This window comes from Pongo pygmaeus, chromosome 4, assembly GCF_028885625.2.
Source record: "Pongo pygmaeus isolate AG05252 chromosome 4, NHGRI_mPonPyg2-v2.0_pri, whole genome shotgun sequence".
NCBI lineage: Eukaryota > Metazoa > Chordata > Mammalia > Primates > Hominidae > Pongo > Pongo pygmaeus.
This window is the reverse complement of record NC_072377.2, coordinates 171224856-171239538: the sequence shown is the minus strand read 5'-3', so window position 1 is coordinate 171239538 and position 14683 is coordinate 171224856. Positions and strand designations below refer to the sequence as shown.

The 14683-nt window shown below is 38.1% G+C and overlaps 1 long non-coding RNA gene across 1 annotated transcript in view; it reads right to left on the bottom strand.

Moving 5' to 3' along the window:
- Nucleotides 1-325: 325 nt before the first annotated feature.
- LOC134739620 (uncharacterized) overlaps nt 326-14683 on the bottom strand; it is a 439770-nt gene continuing 425412 nt past the window's right edge. Inside the window, exon 3 of the long non-coding RNA XR_010126459.1 lies at nt 326-371. This is a non-coding gene — a long non-coding RNA (uncharacterized LOC134739620). The remainder of the gene's footprint in view (nt 372-14683) is intronic.

Sequence of the window (14683 nt, the reverse complement as noted above, 5' to 3'; positions counted from 1 at the left end):
AATAATAAGAATACTAATTACGTAGAGAGGTGAAACTCACAATTCTAAAACAGAAATTCACCCAGAGTTTCTCTTGCCGCTTCGGCCATGAGCTACTTAAACAATATTGAACGGTATGGTAGTTGGCATGCAGAAAACACGGGTCTCAACATGTCAGGTAGGTTATTTCTGTGCAGCGCAGCTAAAACAAACACTTCATTTTGCCCTGAAAAACTAAATTTGTCTAATTTACCTGTGACACAAGCCCCCTGAGAGTCCCTGAACAAGTTTTATACAATGTATTCCACATGCTTCAAAAGGAAGAAATAAATATGATACGACTTACCCTTACCTTCCTTCCAGTAACTCCCGCCTTCATTCACTCATCGTTTCTAAAGAAACAAAAAGCAAGAAGTATTCATTGTTCATGTACCTACCAGTTATAACTTAATCCAGAATATAATTCAAATTAGCTGCTGAATGGCAGCTTTGCTTTTTTTAAAAGAAAAATCTTTGACGAGTTGTTGAAAATTGTTTTAATGTTTGCTATCATTAACCATCCACTTTACCAGTTGTAGACCAAAGTAGATCGGGACACATCTGTTCAGGAAACCTAGACTGCTCCCTTTTTCTTCAGAATCCATCTGTCTTTAGATTTTGAGTTAAATACAGTATTTGGATCTATATTTCATTTTGGAATTTTAAAAAATTTCTTTAAATACACTGGAAAAAAGAACACATGAACCAATTTTCCCTTTCCTGTTATTTACTTATGTCAACCCCCCTCTCGCATTTACTCTTATTTCTTTAATTGTCTCATCCCTAAATACATCTACGTTAATTTAGGAGAAACAATCAGGCAGCCGAATTCAATATGTACCAAGCAAAACGATACTGGGAACTTCGCAAGTTAGGCATATATGCTCATCTAGTGAAATGAGGGAAAGGAGAGGGTGGGTATAACAGAGAAACAGGGGAATTAAATTCTCAGATCCCAAAGAGTTAATTTATGCATCTAAGCATGTGCGTCTGAGAAATGGATTCTATTTATTTGCAATACTTTTAAAAAGTCAGAAATCAAAAGAGAATGGTTTGATATCCAGTGCATTTTGAAAGAATTCTGAAAAATAAGTAAAGATTGAGGTTTGTTAAGCACTGGAGAGTTACCTCTTTTTCTAATTGCAATTTTATTGAAGTCAAAGTTGAGCACCCTCGTGGGGCCTCACTGCTATTAGAATAACAAGTTATGGCTGGCCAAAACACACTGGCTCTTTAGCCACTGGGCAAAACAGACGATAAAACAGCAGTGAAATAGCAAGTTGGCAGCATCACTTCCTTCTATCATATGTTGACAAAGAAAAATAATGAAAGCTGCACCAACAAATGTACTTAAGGCAAAAAGGCATTTATATGAAATACTTGATTTGGAGGCAATCAGAATTTTCATTTATAGCAGCTTGTTACCAGAGTGGTACCAACAGTCCTTAGTAATTAAAGGTGTCATTTATGCCCAGACCCTTGGTGAGAGAAGTAAAAATTCACCCCCTGTTTCTTGAGAATTGCAGTTTTCTAATCATTTTGAAACAGAAGGTGACTAGCATAGTCACCTCCCCACCTTGTATTATACAAATAGCTCATCTTGGGAACAGCTTCTGAGGCACCAAACATCCCCTCCACATCTCACCCCAGAAGGTAACACATTTCATTTTGTGTGTCCCTCCCAATTCTAGCTGGCATTCCTTTAAGGAGACCTGGCTCTGAACTTTCAGAAGAACGTGATGTTTTATGTTAACACCGAAAGCTCTATACACTGAGGAAGAAAACGTCAAGTGATGGAGGTTCAAACAAATTTCTAATCTTTACAGTCCTTTAGTATTTATATTTTTAAAGTGGAGGCATAATTCATTTCTGATGAAACTGAATTGCTCAGCTCTCCACTAATAGGATCCTCAGGGCAAAAAGGGTAGAGTAAGAGTCATCATAAAAAGCAGAAGCTTCACAATTTTTTGAAGTTTAAACTTGAAAAAAAAATTAATAATTAGGTTTGTCATGATTATTGCAATTTATCATAAGATAAATTGTTCTTATTTAGTGAATGGGATAATGAACTTGAGTGACCTGGAAGATTAATGAAAGACAAGTAATATTGGCCTAAGAAGCACTGGTGACCATTCTTATTTTGTTAAGGAAGCCAACAAGCCATGTGCAGGTGTAATGGCACATCACAATTTTTTTTACCCTTTCTTCTTATGCTTTTTTTTCCCCCCTAGAATTAATTTGACTGTTTGCCAAATGTTTTCCACCTGAAAGCTGACCAGGGCGAAGACCTTTCTGCTCTTGCCACAGAACTGTAGCAGAGTTTCCATCTGGTGCAAACACTTTTTTTGTTTTTTTTTTGGAGCCTAATCATGGTGATTTATTTTTCAATCAGTCACATAATCAAAGGAATGCTTAAATATCTTTTACTATCATTGTGGAGGGATGGAGCAGCATTCTACAAAAGAATCATCACTAAAGCAATGGAGGTCCATCTGCCTAATTATCCAGCGATGAAGATCGCCTTTAGTAAGCACAATATTAAAACTGTTTTGGGTTCTTCAAAGGTGCTGCATTCCCATCATCTTCCCTTGAAAATAATGAAAGGGAAGACACAATAATAGAGAGTTAAAGTGGATGGCATGTAGCAAGGGCTCCAGGCAAGCTTTGTGTTTCCTCCTGTGAAAAGTATCACCATTTATTATCACTCATTAAAATTTAATTTTATATGGCATCTTTAAAAGGTCATTTTTTAAATTGGAATTTTGTCGGCAACATTACTGACTGGTTAACTACTGTGAAAAAACAAACTTTCATAGATTTATTGTTTTAAGCTATTATTAAAGAGGCACCTTAAAAAAAAAAAACAGAACAAATTATTTCCTTCCTATAGAGCAAGATTGTTCTCCTTTCTAAGTAATTTAGTTTACACAGTATTTTCAGTTGATTTTTGTACTAAAAGCACCTTGGAAACCTAATTAGAAATAGAAAATCATTAGCATATAAAGGGTTTAAACCTATAGTTTAACTATGACAAATTTAAACCAAGACTGTGATGGTAAAATGCAAATCACTCTAGCATGGAAAGTGGAGAAGTTTAACTTATATCTTTTCTTTGTACTTACTTCAATCAAAATATATTATTTTTCTACTGACTCTTATTTTATTATAGACTATGATTACTTTGACTTCTAGTCTAAATTGGTTTTATGTAGCTGTACAGTTGTAATAAATATTAATACTTATACTATCAATATAAAAGAAACCCTTTATTCTCCAAAAGGAAAGAGAAACATTTTTTATAGCACCAAGATTTTCAGGCACTTTATATACACTTTTTATTCTTTAATCATATAAAAAAATTGAGATAGACATTAAGCCCATTTTGGTATCAAGGAAACTGATGTTTAGGAAAGATAAGAGACATATGCTAAAACCATGCAAGAAGTTAGTTTAACAGGAAAGCCAGATCTAACCCAGATCTCCCTGGCTCCAATAGAATTTCCAATACCTAGGCTATCTTCTAAAGAAAGCGTATCTATTTTCACAAAAAGAGAAGTCAGCTAACTTTCTGTTAAGAGAAAAATCGCAAGTATTTTCTGCTTTTCAGGATATACCATCTATGTAGCAACTACTCGATTTTGCCTTTGCAGCAAAAAAGCAGCTATAGATAAAATGTAAAGGAATAGGCTAGCTGTGTTCAAACAAAGCTTTCCTTTCAAAATTGGGCAGCAGGCTAGGTCAAAGGGTCACAGTTTGCCCTGTACTCAAATATAAGCTATGTAAAGGCATAAACTTTATTTGTTCAATATTATACAATCCGATATCTAAAAAAGCAATGATTAAATAATGACATTAAAAATAATGCTAATACTTATTTTGAATTTGTTATGTGCTGGCTGTTTTTGCATACAATAACTCATTTCTTCTCATAATATCCCTGCAAGTTAGTTACTATTTTTTACCCATTTTAGGAGATAACAGAACTGAGGAATGAATAATTAATTGGTCAAGATCATTCAGCAAGTAAGTCGGGAATCTGGGATTTAAATAATAAAAATACATAATACACAGTAAGATCTCAATCAATAATTGATTAATCAAACAAGTGAACAAATGAATGATTGAATGAATCAGTATAGGGAATTAGTCCTGGGTATTTTGAGTAAAAAATATATATCTTGATAATTTAGGAGATATCATTCTTCCAAACGGTCTAGGTTTACATAGCTACCGGCAAATTTAAAAAAAAAAAAAAAAAAGGAGAGGCAAATCAAATGAAGGAAAATGTTAATCTGCTATTGAGCATATATTTTTGTATTTCAATTAATTAAACTAATTGTCTGGTACGGTTTCAATGCCAAAGACTCGTGTTGGAAACTTAATCCCCAATGCAACAATGTTGGGAGGTGAGGCCTAATAAGAAGTGATTGGGTCATAAAGGCAGAGCTCTCATGAATGGGCTGACACTGTTAATGCACAAGTGGATTAGTCATTGCAAGAGTGTGGTGTTGGCCAGGCACAGTGGTTCACACCTGTAATCCCAGCACTTTGGGAGGCTGAGGTGGGCGGATCATGAGGTCAGGAGATGAAGACCATCCTGGCTAACATGGTGAAACCCCATCTCTACTAAAAATACAAAAAATTAACTGGGCGTGATGGCGGGCGCCTGTAGTCCCAGCTACTTGGGAGGCTGAGGCAGGAGAATGGCGTGAACCTGGGAGGAGGAGCTTGCAGTGAGCCGAGATTGTGCCACTGCACTCCAGCCTGCGCGACGGAGCAAAACTCCGTCTCAAAAAAAAAAAAAAAAAAGAAAGAAAGAAAGAGTGTGCTGCTGTTATGAAGAAGTCTGGCCTCTGGTGTCTCTGTCTTGTGTACTCACTTCCGCCTTCTGCCCTTCCACCATGAGGTGACCTTGCCAGTTGCTGGCTTCATGCTCTTGGACTTCCCAGCATGCATCTAGAACTGTAAACTAAATTAACTTGTATTTTTAATAAACTATCCAGTCTGTAATGTTCTGTTCTAACAACAGAAAACAAATTAAGACACTGTCTTATCTTAAGTAAAACTGAACTTTACATAAGTAGGTGGGAGTTTTGAACTTAACTGACAAGTCTGCATTTGTCATGAAAGAATGCAGGAGGCAAAGAAGGAAGAAAAAGGAAGGAATGATAAAAATCTGAGAGAAGTTGAAAATAGAGATGGGAGCTAAGGGATATCTGGTGAGAAGAGAATTGTCAGGAAGACCTTTTAATCAACAGGTATTTACCAAGGGTTTAAAATCTATTGGGTACTAAGCTATGCACTGATAACACATTGATTTTAAAAAGAAAGAAAAATAATCAAGGCTGCTTTATTCATAAAGCTTACAGTATATTAAGGAAACAACATAAACATCATTTATAAAAGTATTATTACAAATCATGATAAGTGCAACAATAACAAAAAAAAGAATGGATAAATGCTCTGAGAGTGTACCAGTAAAATTTAATTAAGACCTGTCACACGTGGTGGCTCATGCCTGTAATCCCAGCAATTTGGGAGGCCAAGGTGGGTGGATCACCTAAGGTCAGGCGTGCAAGACCAGCCCGGCCAACATAGTGAAACCCTGTCTCTATTAAAATACAAAAATTAGCCGGGACTGGTAGTGGGGAGCCTGTAACCCCAGCCACTTGGGAGGCTGAGGCACGAGAATTGTTTGACCCAGGAGGCAGAGGTTGCAGTGAGCCGAGATCGCGCCATTGCACTCCGACCTGGGCAACAGAGTGAGACTCCATCTCAAAAAAAAGAAAAACAAAAAGGAATGTAATTTAGACTTAGGGATTTAAGGATTCTTTGAGGAAAGGATATTTAAATTGAGAACTGCAGATGAATAAGAACTATCTGGATGAAGAGTAGGGAGAATAGCATTTCAGGCAGATGATTAACAGGAGCAAAGTTTCAGAGATGGGAAATAATTTGATATACTATATGGACTTTAAGAAATGCCAGTGTGGTATATTGCTGTGAGTTGGGAGAAAAGTGGAAAAAATGACAAGAGCAAGATGGGATAATCCAGCAGGCTTTGTTAATCATATTAAGAATTTAAGAGGTTATTTATTTTTCTCAGATTATATTCCAGGTTTGATGGGTAAAAATGGAAAGGATTTAAATGGTGCAAAAACAAATTTTGGTTTTTATTAAAAAATAAAAGAAAACTGGCAGCATTGGAGGCAGAAGTCAAGAAGTATCTAAGAAGGACGTATGTGGGGAGATAGGTTAAGAGGATGTTACAAGAACAGGCCATGAGAGAGATCCTCATGGATAAGGCTAGGGAGTGAATGGTACAGCTGAGGATGGATGGATAGATACTTTGGACATAGATGTTGACATGAATTTGTGGATTAGATGTAACAGGTGAAAGAGAGAAAATGTTTTCTGTTGGTAGAGTGGGGAGATGGGAATTCAAGCATAAGATTTTGAACAATTTAAGTCTGAGATAGCTGAGAGACATTCAAATACAGGCGGTGGATCCATCAGCCTATCTCTCAAAAGAGAGGTATGGATGAGTGACAGTAAAGAGTAAATATTACCCTAAGTCATGGGTGTGGAAGATCACTTAGAAAAAGACTGTAGAAAGAGAAGAGAAGAACCCTGATATTTAAGAGTGTGGCAGAAAGCGTAACTAGTGAAGAAGACTGAGAAACTGTGTTTAGAGAGGAAAAGACAAAGCCAGGCAATTGTAGTTGTATTATAGAAACCAAGAGAAGAGACTTTTCAAGAAGGAGGCATGGTCAACTGTGTGAAATGTGGTGAGAAGTCAAGTAAAAAGTCAAGTAAGAGTAAAGTTCTTAGATTTCCAACATGGAGGTCAATGGTGTCCTTCACCAAAGCTTTCGTAGAGTCATGGGTATAGAAATAAGATGTGAGTGGTAGAGTAACAGAACAGCAAGGGAGTGACAATGTGTATAGACAACTTTTTTGAAAAGCCTCAGGGGGAATTAGAATACATAGTGGAATATCTGGAGAAGGATGAAAAGGCAAGAGTAGTGATTATTAATGTTTGAATGTTGATTGGAATATATAGTAAGAAAAAGAGGTGAGGATGGAGGAATAAGAGTGGCTCTGTGTAAAGCTATAAAGGAAAATAAAAGGAAAAGGAAGCACGTGAAAGCAAGAACATGAAGATAAAAAAGAGGAAAAAAGCAAGCGAATAAAATTGAGCTGGGGTTGGTACAGACAACAAGGAAACCTAAAATCTAAACAATCAATGGCTTATACTACAGAGATTCTCTGGGAGGCCTGAAGGTTGATCCCACATAATAATTTAAGAGTAGTATGGATTACCCACTCGCACTTTCTCCCACTATTTATGGGTGCAGTCAATTAAGCTTAGCAACATTGCACAGTAGTAGCAGAGCTATTGCATTTCCCATCCTGTGGGGCTGCCAACACACACAGTCATTTTCCAGCTGTCAGGGCAGAGGATTCGGTCTCTGGATAGTGATTACACTCCTTTGAATGTGTATGTGGAAACTCTTTCTACCCAGAGGAGGAACTATTACAATGAGCACCATCAGCGAGTGATACACTGCTTCCTTTTGCATTCTTAACACAAGCATAACTAAGCTACCAAATAAATCAGAGAAGCATAGACGTTCCTTAGAAATTATTTTCCTTAAATTGACATTGATTGTTAGGGACCAGATCTCTACTTCAGTCTTTATTTTTATTAAATTTTTCCAAGCCCTGCATTTTACCTCTTATTCACGAATTTGTTTTAAAATATTATAAAATGGCCGGGCGTGGTGGCCCACACCTGTAATCTCAGCCCTTTGGGAGGCCAAAATGGGCAGATCATGAGGTCAGGAGTTCGAGATCAGCCTGAACAACACGGTGAAACCCCGTCCCTACTAAAAATAAAAAAATTAGCCAGGTGTGGTGGTACGTGCTTGTAATCCCAGCTACTCAGGAGGCTGAGACATGAGAATCGCTTGCACCAGGGAGGCAGAGATTGCAGTGAGCTGAGATCTTGCCATCGCACTCCAGCCTGGGCAACAGAGCAAGACTCTACCTCAAAAAAAGAAAAAAAAAATTATAAAGTAATTCCTATGTATCAGAAACTGGAAATACTAAAATGAAGAAGACAGCCATGTTCCAGCTTTTATGGGGCTTATGTTCAAGTGAAGGAGACACTCTTTATATTTATTGTGTAACATTTTTTGAAGTTTACAATCATTTGGAAGGCAGAGTAAATACTCAATCTCATCTTAAAAGTAAACTGAAAGGAATTCGCACAATGGCATAGCACACGGTTCTCAAAGTATGTCCCCCGACAACCAGTATCAACTGGAAACTTGGTAGAAATGCAAATTCTCTAGCCCTAGTCATAAATTGGAAACTCTAGGATGGGGCTACACAGTCTCTTTATCAAGATTTCCAGGCGATTCAGATGCACATTTGAGAAACATTGGTATAAAAAAAAAATACCAGACTGAATTAAAAGACTAGGTATTTGTTGTGAGAGCTGGGGAAAATTACTTGATGATTTGGCTTCTGTTTTCTAAAAATGAACCGTGTTTTCCTGTTTTGTAGATAAATCTATGCCAGGAGTCACAAACTCAAATAACCGTAGATATTAAGTTGGCAACATCAGTGAGTGAAAATGGTCAGGCATATGAGAACACAATAGCCTAAGTGAGTTGAGAAATGACAACTAGGTGTTGGGAGAGAGAAGTGTGTAGTGAGAACCACAGCAAACTTGAAATAACAAAGCCCTTCTAGAAAAAAAAAAAAATTTCAAGTAAAAATAGAAACCTGAATTTGTGTGTATGTGTAAATCTCTTAATTATTAATTATGAACTAACACTGCAGTCCAAAAAATTGCATGTGTGCACAAAATAAAATAAAATCGAAGAGAAAGAGAGAAAGAGATTGGGGCTGAGAGACTTGTAGGCTAAATTTGGCGAGGAGGCTGTCAGGCTGTAAACTTTGGCTGTTTTTGAGGTCCACATAAGGAAAGTAATAAGTCTGTGGGTAAAGGTAAGTGTTGTGGTAGGAAGGGGTTGATTGGATGGCAAGGTAGAAATGGTACACTGCCATGATGGGCTTCTGCCATGATGGTCTTTAAGAGAGTCATACTGCTGATAAATAGTAGAATCACACATATTATTGCCTATTAACATACTAATAATGACTCCAAAAAATGGAAGAAATTTGAAGTGCTTTTAAATTCACCCGTTGGGCCCGAGTGTCAAAGGGACAAGAGTTGGCCAGGTAAGGCAAGGACTGGAAGTCTGGTTAGAAAAGGAGTCTCACAAGGTTTGGACAAGCAAAATGTTGTGTATCAAAATGGCAGAAGAGACACAAATACTGTATAAATGCAATATAGATAATATAAGAAGATAAGACAAGGGAAGAAAGAGGTACTTATTCAAAAAATAGGTAAGGAGATCGTATTTGATCAGAAAGGCAAAATTAACTAGTAAAAATGGCACAATAAAATCTAGGGTTACTTTTTTTCCTGTCTTTTAAAAAAGCAGTCTATAGGCCAGGCGCAGTGGCTCACGCCGATAATCCCAGCACTTTAGGGGGCTGACGAGGGTGGATCATCATGAGGTCAAGAGATCGAGACCATCCTGGCCAACATGGTGAAACCCCCATCTCTACTAAAAATACAAAAATTAGCTGGGCATGGTGGTGCATGACTGTAGTCCCAGCTACTTGGGAGGCTGAGGCAGGAGAATCACTTGAATCCGGGAGGTGGAGGCTGTAGTGAGCCGAGATCGCGCCACTGCACTCCAGCCTGGTGACAGAGCAAGACTTTGTCTCAAAAAGACAAAAAAAAAGAAAGCACTGTATAATCACTTTGTGCTTATGCCACAGAAGATGACAATTGCCAGAAGGTGCATAGAGGCTTACAGATGACTCTCATCCCATTTGGGGGCATTGATCAAGATGATAGAAAATAATTATGGTTATAATTCTGTATTTCTATTATTTTTAATGAAAATTTAACAGAATATGACAAACAGGGAATATGGAGAATTTTAAAACAATACCCTTCTATAACTGAAAACTCAGGTCCTGAAAGATACTCATGTCCTGAAAGAAAAGACAATTACTACGTGTTCTCATTATTTAATTTAATTTTTTTTTATTTTTTATTTTTTGGAGACAATGTCTCACTCTGTTGCCCAGGCTGGAGTGCAGTGGTTCAGTCATGGATCACTGCAGCCTTGAACTCCTGGATTCAAGTGATCCTCCCCCTCAGCCTCCCAAATTACTGGGATGGGTCATCATCCCGGCCTTGTTCTCACTTATAAATTGGAGCTAAATAATGTGTACACGTGGACATAGAGGGTGGAATGATAGACATTGGAAACTCAGAAGGGTAGAGAGTGGGATGGGGGCAGATGATAAGAAATTGCTTAATGGGCACAACGTACGTTATTTGTGTGATGGATGCATTAAAAGCTGTAACTTCACTACTATGCAACCTATGCATGTAACAAAATCATACTTGAAGGCCAGGTGTGGTGGCTCACGCCTGTAATTCCAGCACTTTGGGAGGCTGAGGCATGAGGCAACTTTGAGCCCAGGAGTTGCAGACTTGCCTGGGCAACACAGTGAGATCCCCTCGCTAACAAAAAAAATTACACTTATACCCCACAAATTTATACAAATGTTAAAAAGGAAAAAAAAGAATACTTAGCAAGCTTCTGATGATATTTATCTCAAAATAAATGCCTTGCTTAATAACAAAAAATAAGTTTCTCTTTTCTACCATTCCCCCACTCCAAGTTACACAATAACACAGGATTCAGTTCAAAGCCAGACTGGCAAATTTGCAAATATTATCTACTTACACAGGCTTTGGAATGCCATTGCCTGTATCAATTATAACAATTTCCATATAATTACAAACTGACCCATACCAAGATAAAAATGGTCATACTTTTTAAAAGTGTCTCTACTAGCATAAGGAAAATAAATTTTTAAAAATTCTAGTTTTATGCTACTTGACATATTCGATAATCTTATTTAAGACACAGCAAGTGGGACACAGTTTCTCAGTGAAAACAGTAACTTCATATAGCAGCGTTTTAACTCCTGTTGGGGCTATAAGTCACCTATCAGTGGGCATCATGGTAGAGGGCCTCAGTGCACAGGCAAAGGTTCTCTGCTCTCAGCCCATCCACCATTTTTATCTGTATTTGGCAGATTTCTGCTTATCCCTCAAAATCTATCAAAAGTGACACCTTCTCTGTGGAGCCTTTCTGGGCTACTGTAGGCAGAACTAATTGCTTTCTTTCTCCTTCCACAGCACTCTGTGCGTACCTCTGTTTTGATGTTTTTCTCATCATTTTGCAACTTTATGTGGCTAACTGTTACTTTAGACTGTGACTCTCTCAACAGTCATGCCCATATCTACCTCATCTTCTACTCCCTGGGATCTATCTGAGTACTTGGCCTGTAAAATATTTGCTAAATAAGCAGAGATGTGAACGAATGAGTGAACGAATGAATGAATGAATGGAGGAAAGTATGATAAGGAGGACAACATGCATTTCATTAGACCAAGGACAAAGTTACCCTTTTGTAATACACGAGTGATTTAGACAGGACGTAGTAAACTGCAGTTGAGTTTAGAAGCTCCTGAGTCAGTCTACAAGATCTCGGTACACACCTACACATTGAAATTGCCATGGTTGATATAGGCAAAAAAAAGTAGAGAAAGGAAATGTATGAATTGCATATACATAATATTGGAAAAGCAAGTCAAGTCATGGGATTCGTTCTTCTTCCCTGGGTTCCTACAATCATAGCAGATTTTTTTAGGAAAGTGCCACAGTTTATTTTTTTTACTATAATCCTATAGTTTCTAGTAATTAGCTATGCATCTGGCTTTCTGCTGGGAATGCCATGACAATTCTAATACATTCTTGGCCTAAGAAGTAGAAAGAATGACTTAAGACTGTGGTCCTATTCACGGTCATTACTTTTGATCAGTTTCATTCTATTTTACCTTTGGAAAAGGGTGGGAAACTGAGGAACACTTTCTCTTGTAAAACAATTGTTGTATCTTCTTTTTATACTTACACTTTCAAAATGTATTTTTTAGACCTACCTATTGTTTCTTTTGTTAAAGATAGTATAAAGCACATTTTGTCAAGACAATGTTCCTATTTTTCCCTATATGTGTGCATATATATGCATACACACATTTGTACGGATATAAAACAGTAAGTGCCTGAGCCCCTGGAAAATGACACACAATTTGAATGAAAGGAGTGAGAAACTGCAGGTCTGTGTCATTTCATGTGAGGGAAAATAAAAAAAATTGCTTGAAAAACACAGAAAAGTTACAGGGAAATGTTCAGCAATTGCAGAAGGATTGCTACTTCATGAGGCATTTTTCCTTATTATTTGTGTCTTTAAGTAGAATGTCCTGTGTTCTGTTTATGTATGAGTTTATGCCTCAGCTTTGCTCTCTGATCCTTATTTAGAGCTAGCAATTGACATGGTCTTCAGAGGATCTCGGACAGCATCAAGAGAGGATGAGACATACTCAACTGCACACCTGCAAAGGAATTCAGAACCTGTAGGTAAACAGCCTATTTCAGATTCTCAAAGACCGAAACACTCGAATAATTACTCCTACATTGTTCTGAATCACTCATGCTACAGGCTTAAGAAGCTTAAGAAAAAGCATGCAAGATCTCACTCTCGTAGTGTGGAACAAAAGGAAACCTTTATCTTGTCTGTTTTAATTTCCCAGATTTCCTACCTTCTCATTGCATCATACGCATTTTTTAATGTGAACTGGTCAGTGCCAGTCACATTTACCTCATGTATCATTGTCTGATATTCAAATTCTCTCTAGTGCTTCCTTTAATGACACGTCCAGTCTTCTGTTGGGACACAAGTCTGCCCATGTTGCTCATTTCTTAATTTCCCTGCCCCTACCCTCTCTCTTTATTGCAAAGTATCACTTGAGACTAAATGAGATTTTTTTTTGGCCTGTTGTTTGTTTTTAAGCCTTCGACTGTCCTGCTGCGCAATTTCCAGCTGAAGTTATAATCTTCTGTTTGGGATACCATAGTTGATTACTGTTGAAATGACTGTAATACTCATTATCCACCATTTGTTGGAAGAGTGGAAGAAGACTGTGATTAAATAAAAATTGGCTTGGATTTTGCTTCCAACTTCTACCACATCACTTTAAGAACTTAATCAAAATTTTGCTGTTGGTGTTTCTAAATGTTTTTCTCGATCACTTGCTTGGTCAGTACAAATGTGGTAGATCGAATTACTGACTCCATTATTTACCACTGCAGGAATCTACATCCTTTTCCACAGACCTTTGCAGTTCCTCTCACTGTAGACTGAGTAGACCCTTCGGTCTCACTCATGTGACATGCTTTAGTCAAGAAGGCTTGAAATGTGCTTGCATAGATGGGCTTGTCCTCTCACACCTCTGCCACCTTTCTAAAAAGAAGCTGTCCTGTTACGATTTTGCACCAAAGAAGATGATGGATACAGAAGCATATTTGGACCCATCTCACACCCTGGCATCCACGGCAGACTGGAGAGGCAATTCCGTGCCGGCTCACACACATGTAAGAGAGAATAAATGGTTGCTTTAAGCCAGCATTAGGACTGTTTATTGTGCAACAATAGCTGACTAATACAACCACCCACATTTATTACTGCGAGTGAAAAGTTATGTTATTAACTGCAGTCACATCATCAATTAACATTCCCAGAGTACTCATTGCAGATAGAAATACGCATTCTGAGGAGCCCTAAAAGAGACAGAAGTTTTGTCTGCTGCTCTGGAAGATTCTGATAGAAGGGCATGCTGCTCATCAGATTCATTATTTCAATAACATTTACTGAGAGCATACTCTGTGTCAGACACTGTGCTACAGCCTGGAAGAACAAAAATAAACAAGTCAGGCCTGACTTCAACAAGCATGAGGCCTAGTAGGAGAGACAGACTTGCAAACAAAGCGCTGCTTTATAAAATTTCCAAACTGGCTGGGCGCAGTGGGTCATGCCTGTAATCCCAGCACTTTGGGAGGCCGAGGCGGGCGGATTATGAGGTCAGGAGATCGAGACCATCCTGGCTAACATGGTGAAACCCCGTCTCTACTAAAAATACAAACAAACAAACAAACAAACAAAAAATTAGCTCGGTGTGGTGGCAAGTGTCTGTAGTCCCAAGCTACTCGGGAGGCTGAGGCAGGAGAATGGCGTGAACCCGGGAGGCGGAGCTTGCAGTCAGTAGAGATCGCGCCACTGCACTCCAGCCTGGGCGACAGAGCGAGACTCTGTCTAAAAAAAAAAAAAAATTCCCAAAGTGCAACTGTATTTGAACTGTACATAGTGCAGTATCTGGAGCCCAGCATACAATGTCCAAGTGTTTGCACCAGAACCCTGGCTCAACCAATTTTCTCACCTTTATTTGCCTCAGTTCCCTCATTCATAAAAACTGGAGAATTCACATTCAGGATGGTATCTGACATACAACATCAACTCAATGTCAGCTATTATTATCGCTGTTGTTATTATTATTAATATCAACATCATCAGCAGCAGCAGTATTAAAGATGAAGTAGCCAGCCTTTCCTTGACCATGGCACATTTAGAGACTTTGAAATTATTGTGCTAAATGCTAAGAGGG